The 23,177-nt window shown below is 38.8% G+C and overlaps 1 protein-coding gene and 1 pseudogene across 3 annotated transcripts in view; one reads left to right on the top strand and one right to left on the bottom strand.

Moving 5' to 3' along the window:
- Col4a6 (collagen, type IV, alpha 6) overlaps window positions 1–23,177 on the top strand; it is a 308,693-nt gene that overhangs the window by 93,890 nt on the left and 191,626 nt on the right. The window lies entirely within an intron of this gene.
- The window catches only part of Gm15078 (predicted gene 15078), a 996-nt pseudogene continuing 917 nt past the window's right edge, over window positions 23,099–23,177 (bottom strand).

The following is a 23,177-nucleotide window of genomic DNA, read 5'->3' as shown; positions in this document are numbered from 1 at the left end:
CATAGGAGATCAGCATTAATGAGATTAACTCTTAGACTACCTTGGTACATCACTCAACCTCATTATAAGACCAGCTATAAGCTTTTTAATCCCCCCTTTAGTACCAGCTGAATATATTTACTGGAGAGGTGCACAGTATGGATTAGTGATATTTGTTAACTACAGGTGGGGACCGACATAAATTTCATGGATTCGTAATCACTACCCTGGGTTGAGAGATTTGGGAGGAATCCAGGATCAAGGATGCTGCACTGGTATTCTGCCTACTTCAATAGTACAGTTTAGATAGTCATCATCTTTGCACAGATGTGCAGCATCTGTCTGAAATCAATGGATCATCAACTCTGGCTGCACAATAGAATCACATGGAGAGGGTTTGAAAAGTCCCATTGCCCAGCCCAGGTCCTACAGTAGATGAGTTAAGACAAATGCTCTGAAAATGGGGTCATAAATTCACTGCCTCTAATTTCAATGTGTGGTCAAGATTAGGAAACTCAGATCCAAAATGTGACTACTACAATAAAGAAAACCAGGAGGCCTGAGGGCACATTTAGCTGGAAGATCAGCTGACTCCTTTACAGATAACCATACACCCAGGTGCCAGGTGCCTCTTGGAGTCAAAAGGCAATATTTAGTGAGGATTATTTTTACTCTATATCAGGCAATGTGAAAAAATGCCTTTATATGTCTCCTCTTAGTTTATCCTTGTAGCATTTCTATGAAGAATGTATTATTTCTATTATAATTTTTTGTTTTTGAAATTATAATCACTTCCTCCCATCTTTTTCTTCCTTCCAATCCCTCCCTTGCACTCTCTTGCCATTGCTTTCTCTCTGATTCTCAGCCTCTTTTTGTTTAATTGTTGTTATGTAAGTAATATAATATATAATACATAAATACAACCTGTGTAATCCTTTTAATGTTACTTGTATGTATATGATCTTAGAGGGACCAACTCAAAGTTGGTATTGGATAACTAACTGGAGGGGGAAGGGAGCTTCTCTGAGAAAACCATTTTTGTCAATCTCAGTATTCCCCAGTTGCCCATAGTTCTCTGTCTAGTGATGAGGTCCCTCAAGCTTTCCCCAGTTCATGTTAATATGTTCATTGGTTACTTCATTGTTCAGGTCCTGCTTAGGCAGCCATGTTGATGAGACTGTGGGTGTAGCTTCTCTAACATTTCAAGGAATAGACACAATTTCACACCAAACATCCAAATTCTCTGACTCTTACAATCTTCCTACCCACTCTTCTACAATGATCCCTGAGCCTCATATACAAGAATTGTGTAGTGGATGTATCATCTGCGACTTAGACCACAGGATCCCCTGATCTTTGCATCTTTTCTGTTGTGGTTTTCTATGATTGGCTCTGTTGCAAAGAGCAGTTTCCTTGCCAAGGAGTGAGGACTACACTTATCTGTATGTATAGGAAAAATATTTAGAATGTAATTTGGGATGATGCTGAGTAAATAAAGTGTAGGACACTTTACATTCTCCACTACAGAGCCACGACTACCCTAGCCCTGAATAGTTGACTAGCTTTCCAATACTAGGCATGGTTTCCCTATTATTGTGAGGGCACTAAGTCCATTTAGAGACTATTGGTTACTTTCAAGGAATGCATTCTCCTATTGCATCCAGATGAGTATCTTGCTGTGCTGGTGGTCATGGTTATGGCTCATAGGCATCATAGTTGGGTAGGACAGGGTTGCTTCCCTTCTTTGATAGCTTGCATGGGGCCTTCTGATCCTAACAGCCTTCACTTTTGTTAACAATTATTTAGTTATATTTCTTCTTAAAAGAGGGGCTATTTTATAAGTACTAAGTTTTGTTGTAGAATTTGACTCTAATCCGCACTAAGGCAGAGCTGACATCTTCATCTACAACTTGGACTTTCCTACAGAATTGCTTTTCCTTACAGAAAGGAAAGAGTCTTACTTCACTGCGCTATAAATCAAGTTAGACATAGTTATAAATAGCAGATTGTTTAAATTGAATTGAGTCTACTTATAGCTTCTAAGTAAAATATCAAAACCAAACTGTTGCATGTGTATAAAGTTTGGTGTTCAGTTAGACCCTGATGGACTATAGCAATGATGAGTGTTTGGGTTGGAATAAGGTAAGGATTTCAGAAGGAACTTGGCTAAAACATAACCTTGTAAATAAGTTTGTGGGTTTTGTGACACAATGATTGGGCTTCGCATGTTTTGCTAAAAACTAGAATACTATCAAAGCATTCCCAAATTTAAAAATTTAATAACAATCAAAATCAGGAAGTAGAGTAGGGGGAGATTAAAAGTGAAGACAAAATGACTAAAAGCCATTATATATGCATATGGAAATTGTCAAACAATAAAACAATAAAACTTTAAGTCAAGTTTTCTTATAATTCTTTAGCATTTTAGTCAGAATATACTTTATCTCTACATGTAGGGAATATTTGGTTTTGATATAGTCTCACTACTAGCATCACAACTGTAGAACCTAAAACACGTGTATTTATTTTAAAAGTTCAATGTGGCCAAGCCAGCGATGCAGCTCAGTGGTAGAGCATTTAGCCTAAGGACTTGTGTTCAATTACCAACATCATTCAACGGTAGTATGAATGATAGAGAGTTTAAAACTGTGACCCAAAGTTTCCAGCCTCTGCCTTTTAGGTACTTTGCTCCTGCCTCCTATAGCTTTTAGTTGAATATAACCTGGCCTTCTGAATCATTCATTGTAAGGTTGTGAGTAGTGAATTAAGTCCTGTGAGAATGTACATTGTTTGATATAAGCATGGCCAAGGTCTGAGGAAGAATGCCTCAAACCCAGGGGAGTGGCAAAACTTCCTAGGATGTGAGTTCAAACACTGACAGTGCATTCAGGACATGTACCCAGTAGTTTTGGTTTTTTTTTTTTCTCTCTCTCTCAGGTTTATCACCTACAGACAGTTCTCCTACCAAGATTAGCTGAACCTCTCTTCTTGATCCAGGGGTATACATAAGTCCCACCCCCATTGTTCTGCTGTATGTAGTCAGACAGCCTCCCTGCTCAACTGAATATAATAAACACACTGAGCTTCTGGCAGGGAGGGGTTTCAGCTTCTCCATCAGAGAACCCAGTTTCCCCAACCCAGCCTTTCTTTACCTGTATTTGTGTACCTATCTTCTTTATTTACTTTGCCGATCTTAGGGTTCCCATGCTTAAGCTGTACAAGATTTTTCAAGCAGTAGCCTTAGGAAAAAAATTAGATTTTTTTTCTCAGTGTTGGAACATGGTCCAAGAATGGAATCATGCAAGGAGAATTCTGATTGGGAGGAAACTCCAGGAAAACAAGGCAAGAGTCGTGACTTCACTTTGTTCAAAACAAGTAATTGTTCTTGGAATGTGTGTTTGTGCTCCTCCCAGGTGTATTGGGTAGGACTGATTTTAACTCAGATTATTCAGATTAACAGGGCATTATTATTTGTTCATATGCTTCTATAGAAAAATGTGGTTTTTGCCACTGGCAGCTTGCCTTTGCAATTGGACACTCTACTCAAGTGACTAGTCTTAACACACAGAGTATAAACTGAATAAAGTTGCCTACTGAATGAGACTTGAGTCTGCCTCATTTATCAGCTCCATTCTCCCAGGTCCTACCACCCCTAGAAAGGTAAACACTTTGGAATAGGGAGAATGAACTTTTTATTTATATGTGGGCAGCAGAGTAGGAACATGAATGCCCCATTTCCTTTAACTCTCCAAATATCCAGGCCAACTAGATTTTTATAAACAATTCCTAATAATAGAGTTTTCTAAGTGATGTTGTATTTTTAAAAATAAATGTATGGGTATTTGTATGCCTACATATTTTTATGTGCACCACATATTTTCAGACACCAAAGTGAATTAGAAGATGGCAAAGGATCACATGTACTGGAATTATTCATGGCTGGAAGCCACCTGTTATAGGGGCTGAACCTAACCTACATCCTATGGAAAAAGTATTTCTCCAGCCCCTAAGTGACTTTTGAATACTGAATATGAGTATGTTGATGACCTGGGCAAAATCAAAAGAATAAATAAACAAAACGGCACCTTATTGATAATTTCTATGATCCCCAGTGTACAGATAAACAAATTGACATTCAAAAATGTTAAGTATTTTCCCTATTTTTCAAACCCTTAGTTCAAATATGTGAAAATTCTAAGGGAATAAGATAGTGGTATAGAGTGTGTAAAGAGTTGTACAAGAGTTAACATATCTTCTCATCAAAGCACTAAGAAGCCCATATCCTTTGTCCTCATTTAGAAGATTGAGCTCAGCAAAGTTGAGTCACTTATCCAAGGCGGAGTCCACTAAAGCAGTTGTTCTCAACCTGTGGGTCATGACCCCTATGGGGTGAGCATACCAGATATCCTGAACATCAGATGTTTCCATTACATTTCATAACAGTAGCAAAATTCCAATTATGAAGTAGCAAGGAAAATAATTTCATGGTTGGGGATCACTACAACATGAGGAACTGTATTGAAGGGTTGCAGCATTAGGAAGATTGAGAACCACTGCACTGAAGTAACATAATAAGAACATAGCTTGGACATAGCTCAGCTCCAAAACATGTTCAGCCCACTTCACCAGCTACTCTTTCTCCTGTTGCCACTAATTGAATGCACAGAATTTTCTTTGTACTTTGCTGATGGCAGTTGAGATGTCATTCTGTCTTCTAAGATGTGTGGCAGTAATCTTTCCCTGACTAATAGAAGCTATGTGCCTTTGTTTTGTTCACTATTGAGTTTTCAACAAGCAGAATGGTGCTGAGTACACAGTAGGTGCACAATAAATATGTGTTGTATGAGGATTTGTAAGTTTTACTCTTCTTAGAGGTATGACTTTTGTATGCAAATGAATTTTTACCATCTAAGACAGCCAGTGACAGTATCATGTATCATAATGCTTTACAGAAAAATGCTTCAAACAGGGTCATGGGTCCCCAAGTGGGGCACTGTTTTTCAAGTGATGGAAACTGAAGATGGCGTGGTCTATCTGGCAAAAGTAAGATACTGCGAGATTTCCCTCGAGTGGTATATTTACTGCTCCCCAATCTCTTTGTTTCCACTTTCTTGCCATAACAAGAGAGACAATTTTGTCATATACCTGCAACACCATGGTATGCTGCTGTCTCACCACAGGCTGAGAAACACGAAACCAAAGATTATAGACTACACCCTCTGCAAACAAATCCTCCCTACCCTGTTCTCTTGGGCTTCGGGGTCACAGTTATGCAATAGTGTTTAATATATGTATGTTAACTTCAGTGTTGATATAGATGTCTACCCCAAGGTCGAAGTTACAGAAAGTATCAGTGAGGAAAGAGGCAAATGCTCCCCCAGAGGAGGCTGTGGCACTCTAGATTTCTCTGTGGAGAGATCAGGAAGGATTAGCAAATCATGATTCTAAGATTGAGAATGTGCTAGTGAACCTAAAAAAGGCCAAGGGCAGCCATAATTCACTGAGAGACAGAGCCCCTCTGCTCTCCACCCTATTTCTTATAACTTCATCCCTTCCAAATCCCCACTTCTGCCCTAGTCAACTTGGCTTACAATACTGGATATATATATGTGTGTGTGTGTGTGAGTGTGTGTGTGTGTGTGTGTGTGTGTGTGTGTGTGTGTATTACTTCATGACTGCCTCTGAAACTGAGAAGTTGCTGCTTGGGTAACAGGACTCATACTTGTTACGCCTTCATTTCCCTGGCTCTTCATGATAAGCCTATGAGACCACAGTGATTCTTTTTCAAAACCTGTTTGTTACATTTATTTATTGTATGTGTATCTGTGTGTTTGGACATGCACACAAACAGTGAATGTAGAGGTTAAAGGACAACTCACAGGAGTCCATTCTCTCCTAGCTTGTGGGTCCTGGAGATCAAACACTGGGCTTATTGGCAAGTGTCTTTATCTAGTGAAGGCATCTTATTAGTCCACAACGATGTTTTTTATACCCATTTTAAAAATGGATGAAATGCAATGGGGGTTTGTTTGTTTGGGGCTTGTCTGAGAATACATTACTTTTAGTTGGCAATTCTTCTTTTGCTATCATTCTTTTTTTCTTAACATATCATCTCTCAGTAAATACTGAAAGTGGTCATTTGTAGAAATATCCATCTGCTTTTGATATACAGGCTATAAAGGATAAGGGACAGAAGTAAGTAGAGCATTATTTTAAATCAACCACATAGATTGAGGCAAGAGATGAGGAGCCTACACTGTACTGAGCCCATTGTTCTGGACTTTATTATAACAACTTTCGTCAGCCCACTCTCTTCCTGCACTCCTGAATGCTTCACAAAAGCTATCGTCATGACTTAGCTTCCTCTGACCTCCAAATGATCCACTTCCCCATGGGCTTGTCTCTATACCTCTCTTGTTCATGCTTTGTTTCCCTAGTCAAATACAAGTATTTGTTTATATAATAAAATGTAAGTAGTGCTTCACTGAGGTGGTCTGCATTAAAAGCAAATTTATATTCCTTTTCCAGATCTTTGTTTTGCAATCCAGGCTGAATGGGCATTCAACAACTACTTATCAAGTGCCTAGTGTGTACTTAGCTTTTTTCTAAGTACTTAGATTCCATCTTTAATCAAAATAGAGGAACAACTTTTATTTCACTGGTATTATAGAAATAAACAGACAAAATATATGTTAACTATTCAGTTTTCAAGAGGGTCTTAGAAGTTGTCATGAAATACCAATGATAACTTAATATTTAGAAGTAAAGTATGATGAGATGTGATTTGAAATATTTAGTATGATATTCAAGGTATGCTTCTGGGGTTAGGGTTGTAGTTCAGTTGGGAAAGCTCTTGCTTCACATGCTTAAAAGACCTAGATTTGATCCCCAGAACATAAAAAAAAAAAAACCAGACATGGTGGTATATACATCCTGTAATATGAGCACCCATGAGGTGGACGCAGGAAGATCAAAAGTTCAAGTTCATACCTACCTCCAAAGCAATTTTGAGGATAGTCCCAAATACACAATACCTTGTCTGTATAACATTAGCAATTGAGCCAAGTTTGAAATGGAATATGAAAACAGGCTACCGAGAGGAAGAATGCTTCAAGCAACAACTACTGGCACCATGCTACTTTTGAAGAGTTTGATATATTTTAGCAATGAGGCCAGTGTGGCAACACTGAAATGAATGAGAGGCAGAGTGGCAGACTAGACACGTAAAGGTACGAGTGGGCAAAGGGTTTTAAAGTTCATTGTAAATATTTTAGCCCTTCCTCTGAATAAAATAAAATTGGTAGTCTTTGGTGGATTGGAGACAAAGGAAAGGCACAGTCATAGTATAGTAGAAGAGGGCCATAAATGTTGAGAAAACAAGAACGAGCTTATTACAATTAAGCTACTGTAACTTGGTAGCTCTGTGTGCCCTAGTGTGTCTCACAGGGAGTACTTAAAATGACCTTTACAAAGCACAGATCTGCCCAAGTGTATGCCACAACTCAAAACCCTTGCTTGTTCTCTGGCCCCCACAATTCTCAGGATAACCTACAATATCTGGCTTTGCTTCTTAAGTCTTAGCCTACACAATCTCTTCTTTCCCTTGTTTAGTATGTTCAAATTATTTTTATGTCCTCAACTGCATCAAACTGCTACTCAATCAATGCAGGGTCTACATATTGATTACTGACTTCTCTATAATGGTTTTCTCCCCATTAGTTTCTAAGATGAATTAATGCTTTGAATCTTAGCTTAATTAACTGAGTGAGTGAGACTGACCACCCCTGAGTACACCTTTAGCTTAAGCTTTCCCCTTGCACTCCTTTCTCATTCTCTCACAGTAATTAAAGCAATGCTTAACATTTTACATTGATAGAAAAAATAGTGCCTATCTATATATGTGCAAAAATACTACTCAACGGCCTTCTTTATACTTGTTTCTTTGAATAGGTCTTTGGGTCATGTAAATATCATGAGGCCAAGTACCATGCTTTTTTTCTAGTCCACCTTGAATACTCTGTGTGTGTATGTGTGCAACATGAGAGAGAGAGAGAGAGAGAGAGAGAGAGAGAACATAGTATCTCTAATCCACAGAAGACATTATCTCTAATGCACAGTATCTCTAATATAAGGATCTTCAAAATAAATGCTTGAAAAATTGAGTGAAGTCTCTTCATCTTAAGCCAGTCACATACAGCTCTCCTGTCCAACCATTTTAAGAGTAGGTAGACTCATTTTCATTCGGGGTCTACTGACAGTCTACATAGCCAAGTTCTATACTTAGCTCTTTTGCAGGCAAAAAGAATTTAGGAAAATATACCTGTCTTTGAAAAGTTTCCTAAATAAGAATGAATAACACATCTGTTCAGCAAGATTTCTTCTAAAAGTTACTCATAAAATGCTGTGACTATTCACACCCACTAAATACCATGTAGTTCTTTATACCATATAGCTTTGGTTCAAAGGAGATGATAGATTAGAAATCTTTCCAGGAAACAGTTTTGTAGCCCTAGATTTTGTAACCTGATCAAGTTCTCTACATTTCTTTGTCTGACACTAAGTATACTGGAAAACAATTTTGTCAGTCCAAGGGCAGGAGTGAATGTATTATAGTTTATCCCTCATGAAGGAAGTCTGTTGTTATTATTGTTGTTGTTGTTGTGGTTGTTGTTGTTTTGAAACAGATAGGCAGTATTGCAGAGACTCATGAATGTTAAGATCCAGAGAATAGGAGACCAGAGAAATGGCTCAGTGATTAAGAGCACGGGCTGCTCTTCAGAGGGCCCAGGTTCAATTCCCAGGATCTACATGATGGTTCACAACTGTCCTTAACAACAATTTCAGCAAATCTAATACTCCATCAGACATTCATTTGGTGAGCCTAAATACATGCAGCCAAAATACCCATACACATAAAGTAAAAACACTATTAATAAGATAAGCCAAGATGCAGAGAGTAAATGATCATAGTGTATCCGGTCCCAATTGGTATATTCACAACACAATCCCTACATCCAAGGCTGAGGAAAAATTAAAAGAAGGGCATGGGTGGGAAAGATTCTAAGAGCCAGAGGACCCTGAGATAGTGTTTTCTAGACATGCCAGAGAGATGCAGAACACATGAAATCACAACAGTAAGGGTGCCTAAACAAGATCTACATGATGGCAACACAAGGCAGCATAACAATGTGAATGGGGCCAATTTCACAAGGTCCCACAGCCAGGTAAAGAGCTACAGGCAATGAATGGCTGCTGAGAGAAGGTGAATCAGTTTTCTCTGGGAAGGGGCTCCCTGATTGTTATGTTATCTAATCCCAGCTGGTCAATGCCACGAATACACATACACACACAAACACAAACATACAATAATAAATGGTATTTATGTATGAAAATATACACATTTATATACAGTTCTTGTATGAAACAACAATAAGAAGTTATAAATTTGAGAGGGAGTGAAGAGCAACACAGGAGGCGTTAAAGAGGAAAGAAGAAGAGGAACAATTTAAATTGAGTACTTATATATATATAATTCTCAAAAAATTAAAACTTCAAATTTAAAACAATAATATTTTTAAAATAGATCTTTCACTACCCACAAGAGGCAGACACTGGCACTAGAATACTGACTGGTTGATTTCAGATTTAGATCAACATCAGAACAGCTGAGAAACAGATGGTTACATGAACAAGTCTTCTGCCTGTAGGAAAATCCATGGGGGAAAGCCAGAGCATAACAAAGAGGACTGTTGGTGTACTTGGCATCACTGCAAGGACAGTTGGTTGTATAATGCTAATATTTTCTGGCAACCAAGCCAAATGGGATGATGTACTCACCCTTAGGATGTGCTGACCTCAGAGAACAGAAGAGAGTTTTCTTGAGCCAGAGGTTCTTCCTAGCCTTGGCAAAGCTATATCGCCAATGAGCTCCTTTTGAACTTCCTGTCTTTCAGTATTTCCAAGTCATTTTCTTCCTCCCTGTTGAAGGAACGCTGAAATTTACATCACATTTCAATTCCATACTAGAAAGGAAATAGTTAATCATCAGCCTAGGAAATGGGAGGGCATGATGTACTGGGGGTTGGGGCATACCCAGGGGGTTATCCTCTCTTTCTAAGCCTGTGATAGAAACACACATTGGGTTACTGTCAGAATTGGCTGTAAGCCTAGAACCTCTGCTGTCTCTTCAAAGGTAACTTTACATCTCCGAATTTATCCATTTCGTATGTTGTAATTTCATTCATCAAATTCTCAAGACTTTAGTGGGTGCATTGTTAGGTCGTCTAGGATCTTTTATATAATCAAGTATAATTCTCAAAGGAAAAAAAAAACAATACATTTCTGAGCAAGGGTCATTGCAATGTTTTCATGTGGAAATTATTCCATGGCAGGAGCAATTAATTTTGACTTGTGGAACTCAGCAAAATTTTCCAAAGGGGATGGCATTAGAGTTCACTCTCAAATTAGAACACTGAGCTGTAGTTCAGAGACTATGGTAATTCCCAAATAGTAAGAACAACTTGTATCAATTTTACTGACGGTCTGTAAGGCACTGTCTGATGCCAGGACTAATAAAACTTAACCCAAGGGGAGTTTAGAAAAGTCCTAAATCAGAAGGTTGAGATGTATCATCGATTGCCTGACTCAGTCGGTCTTATACAAGGACACTGAAAGTGCTTATTATTCTGTATGAATCACAAACCAATCCTTAATCCACAAATTGTCAAAATCTCTTCTAAGTATGCAAATAGGATAGTCATTCCTCTATAAGCTTATAAAGTGTTTACTTTATGTCAGCAGTCACTCTTGGCCTTTATTGAATAAGTTATTTTCCATATTGGGTGTTATGGAGACAAGCATTTTGGAAGATATCTTACAAAATCTAAAGTTGATAATTTTGTTTTTTTTCAACTTAAGCAAGTCTCCTACTAGATTTAAATAACAGATATGAACTGTATAATATTGTAGCACATTTATTTGATTTCTTTTTAAATTTTTATTAGGTATTTTCCTCATTTACATTTCCAATGCTATCCCAAAAGTCCCCCATACCCTCCCCCATTCCCTCCTCTCCCCCACTCCCACTTCTTGGACCTGGCGTTCCCCTGTACTGGGGCATATAAAGTTTGCAAGTCCAATGGGCCTCTCTTCCCAATGATGGCCGACTAGGCCATCTTCTGAAACTTCTGACACGAGCTCTAGGGGGTACTGATTAGTTCATATTGTTGTTCCACCTAGATTTCTTTTTATAAAGGTTCTTGCATTCTTAAATTTTCTGTGTATCAATGGTGTGAGATGTGTATGGTTAGCAAAAGTATCCTCCCATTTCTTATTTTTCAATAATTTATTAATTTACTTTACATCCGGATATCAGCTCCCTCCTACTGACCCCACTTTCACAGCTCCTCCCATTGCCCCTCCCCTTCTCCTCTGAGAAGGGTGAGCACCTTCCTCCGATTCCGGGGTATCTCCTACTCTCAACACATCATGTTCTTCCATTTCATAGGCTGATGCCTAACTGTTTCCTTTCTTGTATGGAATTTAAATACAGTGTAAATTTCAGCCTTGCATGGTGACACACATCTGCAATGCCAGCACACAGGTGTTGAGCCAGAAGAATCACAAGTTGAAGTACAAGTTAGACTATCAGACTGAACTACAGGGGAAGACCCTGTTTAAACAGTTTATCCTCGACAAACTTGGTTCATTCAGAAACACAAACGTGGCTCAACATGTGAAAAATAAATAAATGTAATTTACTACATAAACTAAAGGACATAATCATGTGATCATTTCAGTATATACAGAAGATGCCTTTGACAAAGTCCAATATCCCTTCATGATAATAGCACTAAAGGAACTAGCAATGAAAAGAACATATTAGAGCATAATAATAGCTATATGTGATGGGTATGTAGCCAAAACTATACTAACTGGAGGGAAATTGAGAGCATTTCCTGTAAAATCTGGACCAAACTCTGGCAAGGTGGCTCAGTGGATATGAGTGCTTGCCAAGCAACCTTCACAACCTGAGTTCAGTCCCCAGCTACCACTATGGAGTGAGGGAACTAACTCCACAAAATTGTCCTCTGACCTCTACACATGTGCAGTGGTATGCAGGTACCTGCACTTGTCACATGACTTACATCAACATACACACTAATTAGTTAACAGAATCTTATAAAATTTGGAATAAGACAAGACTTCCAAGTCTCTCTGCTGATTCAATATTGTGTAATCATTCTTAGCCAGAGCAGAAAACCAAGGGAAAGGAGCTACAAATAGAAAAGAAAGGAGTCAAACCATCCATATTTGCAAACAGCATTGCCCTATATTTAAAAGAGCCTAACTCTAATGTTCTATCAGAAAACTCTTAGTCTTAACACATTTTTTCATCAAAATAGGATATAGAAATAATGCAAAAATTGGTATCTTTCCTATATATCAATAATGGCCATGTTGAGAAAGAAATCAAGAATTCACTACAATCTGCAATAGTTTTAACAACAACAAAACTACCTTGGAATAAACTTAACCAAGAGAGTAAAAGGTTTCTACAATTAAAACTTAAGAAATCTGAAATAAATGGAGATGGTGCTTGGAGTTGGGATTCTAATTCTTCTCATTCTAATCCATCTCATGGATTTGAAGAATTGTATCTACAGCTTTTATGTACTCCCCATCAAAATGCCAATCCTATTCTTCACAGAAATAGAAAAGACATCTTAATATGTATGTGGAAGCACAAATGACTCCACAATTCTAGAGGTACTACCACATGTAGTTCAAGTTATACTAAAGGAGCAAAGTAGCGAAAACAGCCTGATATCTACACAAAAGCAGACAGATAAATCAATAGAATAGAGTGAAGGACCAGAATATAAACCCATGAAGCTTTAGGTACATTATCTTTTTTTATGAAGATGTCAAAAATACTCATTTTTGAAAAGGCAAAACCTTAGAGAGTGGTGCTAGCAAAGGTTGCTATCTATGTGTGGAAGAATAAAACTAGATCCCAATCATTCCCCTTGTGGAAACTCAACTCCAGTTGTATCAATATAATGTATGAGTATTACACCACATACTCTGATATTGTTAACAAATAAAGAAGAAAAAAGTGAAAGATCCAGGCATAGCTAAGAACTTTGTACAGACTTCACTATCTGAGGAAAAAGTGCCAATGACAGACAAGTGGAATTTCATGAAATTATTAAAACAGCACAACAAAGAAACATTTAATTATCAGGTGAAAAGACAATCCATAGAGAGTACAGTGTTTTCTAACTCCACATGTCTAACACCAGCTTAATATAAAGGATATTCAAAGAACACAAATACCTTTATATCAAGAACTCAAAAAACTTAGTCAGTTAATGGGTTAATGAGATGAAGAGTTCTTAAAAGATAAATTACAAATGACCAGTCCACATATGAGAAAATGTTCAACTTCACTAACCACCAGAGAAATGTAATTTAAAATTGCATTGACATTCCATCTTGTCACAGTTAGAATGATAGTCATTAAATAAATGCTTACATAGGTGTAAAACCCTGCTAGTTAGAATATAGACTAGTCAAACCACCTTGGGAATCATTATGGAGTTTCCTTAAAAAACAAAAAAACTAAAAATATATCTATAATCCTACCTAGACTCCTTGGCATATTCTCAAAAGACTCCAATTCGCCATATCACAGACATACATGAACATCAATGTTTACCGCAGCACTATTCTCAATAGCTAACTTATCAAGAACCAAAGTTACAGGGAAACAAAGGATTGGAAAGTTGTTGGGTAAAATGCTTTGTATATATTATATTTTTCTATATATATGATTATATAAATAATATACTATTATATACATTTATATATATATATATATATATATATATATATATATATATATGGATAAGGGATATGGATAGGAGATTAAAGTTATAGGAAGGGATGAGGTTACATAATAGGAATTTAAAGGAGACTAATGATGGTTAGAAAAAGAAAGTGTTGGTAAGTGAAGAAGAATGTTCTCAAAATACATTATACATGTGTTTTAAATATCCTTATGGAACTAGGTACTATGCACGATGAATAAACATCAACTGAAAAAAGAATAGCACAAGATGATCCTAAAATTCTTATGAAGTCACAGTATTGAATATCCAAAGCAATCTTGATCAAAAAGAACAGTGCTAGAGGAATCATTATACCTGATATCAAACTACATACCCATAGCAACAAAACCACCATGGTTTGACAAACAACAGCAACAACAACAACAACAACAACAAAGCACACAAGTATAATAAGATGGAAGACTCCTAAATAAAGCATATAACCACAGCCACCTGACTTTAGACAGTGATAACAAAAAGACAGAAAAAAAAAATAAAGACAAAACCTCTTTAACATGTGATTCTAGGGAAAATTGAGGCATACATGTAGAAAAATGAAAATATATTACCCTTGCCCTGCACAAAAATCAATTCAAAATAAAAAATAGAGTTAGAGATGTAGCTCAATGGTAGAATACTTGCCTAACATTCACAAAGACTTGGGTTTAATTCCTAGTACCACCAAAATATTTAAACTGTAAATATAGTCTCCCAGTTGCACTAGTCACATTTCAGGTGTTTAATGGCCAGAAGTGGTAGTGATTAGCTAGCTAATTGAACATCATACTTACAGAGCATTTCTATCAGCACAGACAGTTCTATTGAACTCTCCCATTGCCACTCTAGATAATAGCTTTATGTGTATAATCTTTGTATATAAATGACCATAAAATCATTCACTGTGGAATAAATGAATGGATGGATGGATGGATAAATTAGTTTGGAAGTATAGCATTACAAGACTATTTGAAAAATATAAAAAGAATTCCAGTCATAATCACTATACCATTTAGAGATGCAATTTAAGCAGAGACCAGGGTCTTGTGCAAAAGTTTGGAAAGCTGAGTATGGTTTTGGTATGGGTCCATGAACTGTATCATAGCAAGAGAAAGAGTTGGAATAATTACTGAGGAGAAAATCAGATAGCTCAGAAACAGAGAAGCAGTAACAATAATCAAATCCACAGCAATACCGAGCAGGGAAAGTAAGTATTGGGGTCAGAAGGCAAATGATTAAAAGAAGGCCTAGATGGTAGAAAGCAGATCAGAAAGAGCAGTTGAGGGAGTGGGTGGGTAGGGGAGTGGGGGTGGGTGGGTATGGGGGACTTTTGGTATAGCATTGGAAATGTAAATGAGCTAAATACCTAATAAAAAATGGAAAAAAAAAAAAGAAAGAGCAGTTGAGGACAGAGGCATTGAAATATGTGATGACATCTGAATCCCAGGCTACAGAATTTAAGGGCTGAGATCAACATCTATTCATTTCCTAATTATCTCACTTACTCTCTGAAGAAGGAAAGCTTGTACATTTATACTGGATAGTTTGGTTAGAGTATATCTGTGAGTATGCGGAAGAACAGGATTTGGCTCCTACTACAGGTTGTTTTCAAATTCTGGAAGGCTGGGGCTTTAACTGGCCTAAGAACTGAATTTCTGAGAGTAATGACTCTGGGAAGAGTCAAATACCAGAAAGAGAGAGGAGAGAGAGAGAGAGAGAGAGAGAGAGAGAGAGAGAGAGAGAGAGAGAGAGAGAGAGAGAGAGAGAGAGAGAGAGAGGAAAAGGTAAAAAGGGCAAAGGGCAGTCACAGAGGGAATATATTACAAGGGATATTTTAAGAGGTCTTGATGGTGCTTGTTATACATAATTAGTTTTTTAGCAGGAATGTTTATAGAATTCTGAAACTAGTAGGGCTAATTTAGTCAGAAACCACAGAGAGCAAACTACAGAGAGCGGATGCTCCAGGCTCCTGCCATTTTCTGGAATTTTCTATTGTCCACTCCTAGTTTTCCTGAAAGCCTTTTTAGCTCTTATCTACAAATGTACACACTCTCAGTCAGAAGTGGCAATTTATAAATCTGGTTGTCAGAATTTTTTGGTAGGGAAGGGTCAGGTGTTTGGCCACAGGGGAAATTGAATGTAAGCAGAATATTAGAGGTCCCCATTTTCAAACCCATGAGTGAAGCAGACTGGTTGCTGTTAACTCTCCTTTCTTGTGATGGTCAGTCTGGCAATAAAATCCTCTCTTCATTACCTCTTTTAAAAATATATTTTAGATATATAAAATTCATCTATACTTTTGGCTGTGTTCAGACCCAGTGTTCATATTAGTGCACATCTTTGAAACAACTTTTAAGAACTAGAGGAAGTAAAACAAAGTTACAAAGGCTGTTAACTATAGTGCAATCTCATTTTGAACCATGGATTTCGAAACCTCAGTATAAAGTAGTTACAGCTAGAGATAGTCTGCCCAACAGAGTAGACAAACCATTCTATCAAACCTTAAGAAAATAATCCTACAAGTAGAGTTTGGGGATTACTAGAGCAGTCAGTTGTGTGCCAACAGTGCATTGGGCCCTCATATAGGACTCTCTCCCAATGCTACTCTAACCTCTCCAGATACAGTGACAAGAAGCTTAGATTCCTACTGCATGTGTACACTGTTAATTCTTTACAAAAATCACAGATCTTGATTCCCAAGGCTGTTTCTTGTTCTGACTCCACTTATTCTTTCCACCTCATGGAACTGCACTCTTCAGCCTCCAATGCCAGGGCCCAGGCATGAGTCAGTCTACTGAAATGTGGACAGCTCTCTTGGCATGCATGAGCAATCAAATGTCCAAAGTAAACTGATGACTAACCATGTGTCCAAGAGATCCACAGGGCTTAGAGAATTAAAAGGCTTATTCTTATGGTTAAACACTGGGAATGCCATCTCATTCCTGCCCACTGATTTTTCTATTATCAGCTGGAAAGCCACCAGCAGATCCCTTGTTCATCTGCCAGGATGCAACCTAACCCTTCTTTCAAGTCCCATTTTTGTTCTTAGGGTTACGAATGCCAGAGCCATTCTAAAAGGAATCTGGTTGGCACAGCTAATTGGAGATATAAGGTCATAATTCCAATGTTATAGCATCGGCCTGCATTTTCTTGTAATTTATATTGTTATGATATACATCGGTGGGTTGTCATAGCATTGTTAATAGCTCAAGAGAAAAATGTCTAAACTGTACATATTTAGGAGAAAGCAATAAGTATTAGCACTATCACTGATAGCCTGATGTTCCGAAGTGAAGAAATTAAATTCCACAGAGCTTGTAAACCCTGTATTGAAGTTTACTCCCATATCTGTTTTGATTCAAAATATAGACTTTTGCCTCCTCTAAGAAGATGCCTGTTTGTTCCTAGCTGCACTAGCAGGAGATCATCTGATTTTAATTGAGTGGAAACTGAAGACATACTATGATATTTCTTTCCTGATGAAGTACTGTACCGTACAGTCCTATTTTACATGTATGCAATAGAATGGTGGCCCGTTATGTTAATTTGTAGATCTTTTACCAAACATATTTATTGGGAATATATTATGTGCCATCACATGGAGAGGAGATTGAAAGAAATAAAATAAACAGGAAATGCCATTGCAGAATATGTAACCAAAGAAATAGGGCTAATGAACCCCTTTCCATAATGAAAGGAGAAACATTGCAGAATATGTAACCAAAGAAATAGGGCTAATGAACCCCTTTCCATAATGAAAGGAGAAACATAAGAGTTCCTCAATGAACTAAGCATAGAATTATTGTGTGACCCAGCAGAGCAAATAAAACTCTCTCTTATCCCCCTCCCGGTGTGTGTGTGTGTGTGCGCACGCGCGCGCGCGCACACGCGCGCACGCGCGCGCGCGCGGGGGTATCAACTTACTAAACATCTCCTAAGTGCTATAGTTTGCTGGGGAACTGCCACACTTCCCAGAACACACTCTCAGTTGCTTGGAAACAAGAGCTCTGAGCTTTGAGTTGAACCCTGGCTTTGATACTTCCTATATCATCCTTTTTTGGAAAACTCTATGTTCAAACCAGGGTATAGGAAATGGAGAGAAAGTAAATTGATGTTTTAAAAAGTAGGTAGGTAGGTAGGTAGGTAGGTAGGTAGGTAGGTAGGTAGGTGGGAAGGAAGGAAAGAAGGGAGGGAAGGAGGGAGGGAGGGAGGGAGGGAGGGAGGAAGGTAGGTTACGACCTCTCAGCCTTCTCATTTGGGGTATTATATGGTTCCATGCCTAGAGGGACACACAATAGCCTGATGTACTGTAAGCAATAAATACATGGCAAAGCCTCATCTAAAATATTATATGTAGTCGAAGAGTCCAGTTAAGTAGAGTTACAGCTGTCTTAGTGATTTTTCTACTTATCCTTGCCCCAACCTATCCCAGTACTCAGGAGGTAATTCGAATTTTTTAAAAAAACTATCTATTCTGGTTCATTAATCCCTTAATTTTTTACATTAATTAATTAATTAATTAATTAATCTTGTTCTTTGTATACCCCTCTCACTTCCCCCTTCCAGTCACCCCTCCCACAATTCTTCCCCCACCCTCCATCGCCCCTCCCCTTCTCCTCTGAGCAGGTGGAGTCCCTTGGGTTTCCCACCACCCTGGTACTTTAAGTAATTGAGAAGCTAGGCACTTCCTCTCCCACTGAGACCAGTCAAGGCAGCCCAGCTAGAAAAACATATTCCACATACAGGCTACAGCTTTTAGCCCCCATTTCAGTTGTTCAGGACCCACGTGAAGACCAAGCTTCTCATCTGCTACATATGTGCTACATATGTACAGGTTCAGCCCATGTATGTTCTTTGGTTGATGGTTAGGTCTCTGAGAGCCCCAAGGGTCCAGGTTAGTTGACTCTGTTGGTCTTCCTGTGGAATTCCTGTGCCCTGTGGGGTGTAATCCTTCCTCCTATTCTTCCATAAGAATCTCCAAGCTCAATCAATCTACTGTTTTCCTGTGGGTGTCTGCATCTGTGTGAGTTAGCTAGTGGGTGGGGCCTCTCAGAGGACAGACATACTAGACTCCTGTCTGCAAGCATAACAGAGTATCATTAATAGTGTCGGGGATTGGAGTTTACCCATGGGGAAGGAAATGCATGTACTCACTTATGTGTGGATATTCCATAAAATATACGTCACACAGATCCAAAAAAAGTTAAACAAGAAGAAAGGCACAAGTGAAGATGTTTGAATCTAACTTATAAGGGGCAATAAAATAGTCATAAGAGGCAGATGGAGGGAGGGAATTGGTGTGAGAGGAGATGGGGAAGGGAGTGGGGGAGTTCAGGATCAGGTGTGGGGAGGGACAGAAAAGATTGTCGGATGACCATGAGAATGAATAGAAATCTGCAACTGACCAGGATGTGCAGGTTGGGAGCATCTCCAGGACATGACAGAGACCTGGGATAAGGGAGGCTCCCAAGAATCAATTGTGGTGACCTTAGCTGTGACTGAAAGCATTGAGTATGTGGAACCTGAAGAGGCCACCTCCTGTAGCCAGGCAAGAATCCCAGGGGAGCGATAGGAACACCAACCCATCCACAAACTCTTCTACCCAAAATTTATCTGTCTACAAAAAATGTAAGGACAGGGGATGAAACAGAGACTAGGGGATGGTCAACCAATAACCAGTCCAACCCCTTAATTTTTTTAAATTATTGGACTGTGTGTGTGTGTGTGTTCTTATATGAATGCACATATAAATCACATACACAATAGTTTTCCAATGACAAAATCTTTTAACAGCTCAAACGCCCATGTGGCTGTTTTTGAAGAGAAAGACACTTACTGTTCAAGAAGAGGCTATGCAGATTGCTGGTGAACATCACATGTTCTAAACAGACATATAAGTAAAATCTACCTCGGGGTTTAGAAACTACATATTCCTAGATAGTGTAGCTCACCCACACTTTGTGTCTCAGTTTCCTTATTTGCAAATATAAATCATGACTTTCAATACCTCTCTATGCTAACTTTCTTGTGAAGCTTTAATAAGATAACCACATCTTCCTGGTATTCACATAGGAAAAGTGTCACCCTCTCTCTGATGCTGCAGAGATTCCCATGACTTGGAAGGAACTTGTTTCCCACATACCACGAGCCACCAGTGCCTCGGGGGAATTAAAGAGCCAAGGGACTTCATCTAAACCTGAAAGAATATCAAATGATCATAAATATTCTCTCCAAATGAAATGAAATTCCACCATAACAAAAGCAGTGCAAGACTCTCAAATGGATCTTTTCTGTTTCCTGCTTATGATTAGTCTCTGTTGGAAGTTATGTTTTTCTAAGAGAGATTAACTTTCCGTCTGTACAGATGTTTCCCTAGTGTTAACATCTGTGGTACTCTGTGCACAAAACTTGTCTTATGTGATTTTTGGAACAATCCCATTGTGAGGAGTTTGGAGCTGTAAGAACTTTCTCAGAACTAGTCTTTGTCAGAAGCAGAATCTGAACTGAGATCACTTCAGTCTTTTAGACCACACTAGTCTTAAAGAATTCCAGAGATTTCCTTTTGCTATTGCTAATGCAGAAATCAATAAATGCAAAGCCAGTTGCCTGTAGTTACTCAGACAGTTGATAATAAACCAGGGACTAGTTCAAGGAATGTCAGCTCACCTTTATTTCCTCTGAATGGACAGTGGTCCGTTAATTTTAAAGATGATTAGAAGATCAGGGGAAAATCTGAAAATAAGTTCCTCCCATACCTCAATTCCTTCCATCTGGCCTTACTTTATATCTCACCTCCCCCCCACCTTGAGCCCTTGAGTTTACTCATAGAAGACACACAGACATAGGCAGTCCACAGGTGGTTTCTATTCTAGCATATTAATGGATAGAGTAGGTTCAGAGATGCTTAGCTAAATATCCATCTAGATGTTACTGTCAAGAGATTGACTCTTCAGAAGAATGAACATTTAAATTAAATTTGACTAAAGCAGACTACTCTCTGTTGTGTGGGTAGACCACATTCAATGCTTGAAGAATTTCCTGAAAAAGAAAATTTGCTTCCAAAATATGGTTGGGGGACCAGTGAGAGAATACTCAGTGAGCAAAAATGCTTTCTGTACAAGCCTGATGACTTGATCCCAGGTTTAACAAGCAGGGCTCAGTGGAAAGCATCTATAATCTACTACTCCCAAGGGAAGACAGGAGGCATAAACAGGAGAATAGTCTCGAAGCTCATGGGCCATTTAGCCTAGAGTTTACAGCCCATCTGTAGAAACAAGAGTGACACAGCCTCAATAAGGTGGAAGGAGAGAACTGACTCCCAAAATTGCTCTCTGACCTCTAACATGTATGCCAAAACACACATGCACCCGTCATGTAACCCACACAAGCCTAATACTTTTTCTTTTCTTTTATTGGATATTTTCTTTATTTATATTTCAAATGTTATCCCCTTTCCAGGTTTCCCCTCCAGAAATTCCCTATACCACCCCTCCCCCTGCTTCTATGAGGGTATACACCCACTCATCCACTCACTCCTACCTCCCCCCTGGGCATACCCCTACACTGGGACATCAAGCCTTCATAGGACCCAAGGCCTCTCCTTCCATTGATGCCTAACCCTCTGATACATATTTGGCTGGAGCAATGGGTCTCTCCATGTGTACTCTTTGGTTGGTGATTTACTCCCTGGGAGCTCTGGGGGTTCTGGTTAATGCATATTGTTGTTCCTCCTATGGGGCTGCAAACCCCTTCAACTCCTCGGGTACTTTCTCTAGCTCCTTCATTGGGGACTCTGTGCTCTGTCCAATGGATGACTGTGAGCATCTGCCTCTGAATTTGTCAGGCACTGGCAGAGCTTCTCAGGAGACAGCTATATCAGGCTCCTTTCAGCAAGCACTTTCTGGAATCCACAATAGTGTCCAGGTTTGGTGACTGTATATGGGATGGATCCCCAGGTGGGGCAGTCTCTGGATGACCTTTCCTTCAGTCTCTGCTCAATACTTTGTCTCCGTATTTCCTCTCATGAGAATTTTGTTCCCCCTTCTAAGAAGGACCAAGGCATCAACACTTTGGTCTTCCTTCTTCTAGAGAGTCATGTGGTCTCTGAATTGTATCTTGGGTATTCTGAGCTTCTGGGCTAATATCCACTTATCAGTGAGTGCATACTATGTATGTTCTTTTGTGATTGGGTTACCTCACTGAGGATGATATTTTCTAGTTCCAACCATTTGCCTGTGAATTTCATGAAATCACTGTTTTTAATAGCTTAGTAGTACTCCATTGTGTAAATGTACCACATTTTCTGTATCCATTCCTCTGTTGAGTGGCATCTGGGTTCTTTCCAGCTTCTGGCTATTATAAATAAGGCTGCTATAAACATAGTGGAGCATGTGTCCTTCTTACCGGTTGGAATATCTTCTGGATATATGCCCAGGAGAGGTGTTGCTGGATCCTCCGGTAGTACTATGTCCAATTTTCTGAGGAACCGCCAGACTGATTTCCAGAGTGGTTGTACAAGCTTGCAATCCCTCCAACAATGGAGGAGTGTTCTTCTTTCTCCACATCCTTGCCAGCATCTGTTGTCACCTGAATTTTTTATCTTAGCCATTCTGACAGGTGTGAGATGGAATCTCAGAGTTGTTTTGATTTACATTTCCCTGATGATTAAGAATGTTGAAACATTTTCTTTAGGTGCTTCTTGGCCATTCAATATTCCTCAGTTGAGAATTCTTTGTTTAGCTCTGTGCCCCATTTTTAATAGGATCTTAAATTCAATTTAGAGAGCTGTTGGTTATCACCAAGGTCTGAGTGGCACTATTGTACCCTTAGGGTTATCATACCAGGCTGGTCATTGTTGTAGTTCGTAGGCTTCATAGCTGGATTAGACTGCTGGTTGTCTCTCTCCTTTGTAAGCTTGCATGGTGCCTCCTGATACCATGAAAGCTTATCTTCAGGAAGAAGCCATTTCAGGTTGCTACTATGTCAGGAAACTCTGGACTGTGCGAAGTGCATGATGTTTACAGCAGTAGGGACTTAACTCACCTTTGCTGGTCAGCAAGGGCAATAGCAACAGACTGCATCTTTGAAGAGTCAAAAGCATTCACTATCAATAGCTTCAGAGAAATGTAAATTCAAACTGGGTTAAAATTCACTCTCTGCCCATCAGTTTTTATTCCCCACCCACCCACCCCCCCAAAAAAAGTTTGCTAGAGTGAACATGGGGAAAGAAGAATCTTTTTTTTAAAGAGATCTGTGGTGATTTTACTTTTATGCCCTTCACTTTAATCCAGTCATTGAATTTCACAGTGA

This window comes from Mus musculus, chromosome X (assembly GCF_000001635.26).
Source record: "Mus musculus strain C57BL/6J chromosome X, GRCm38.p6 C57BL/6J".
In the NCBI taxonomy this organism is placed as follows: domain Eukaryota; kingdom Metazoa; phylum Chordata; class Mammalia; order Rodentia; family Muridae; genus Mus; species Mus musculus.
Note: the sequence above shows the minus strand (reverse complement) of the source record. Positions and strands in the feature narration are given on the sequence as shown.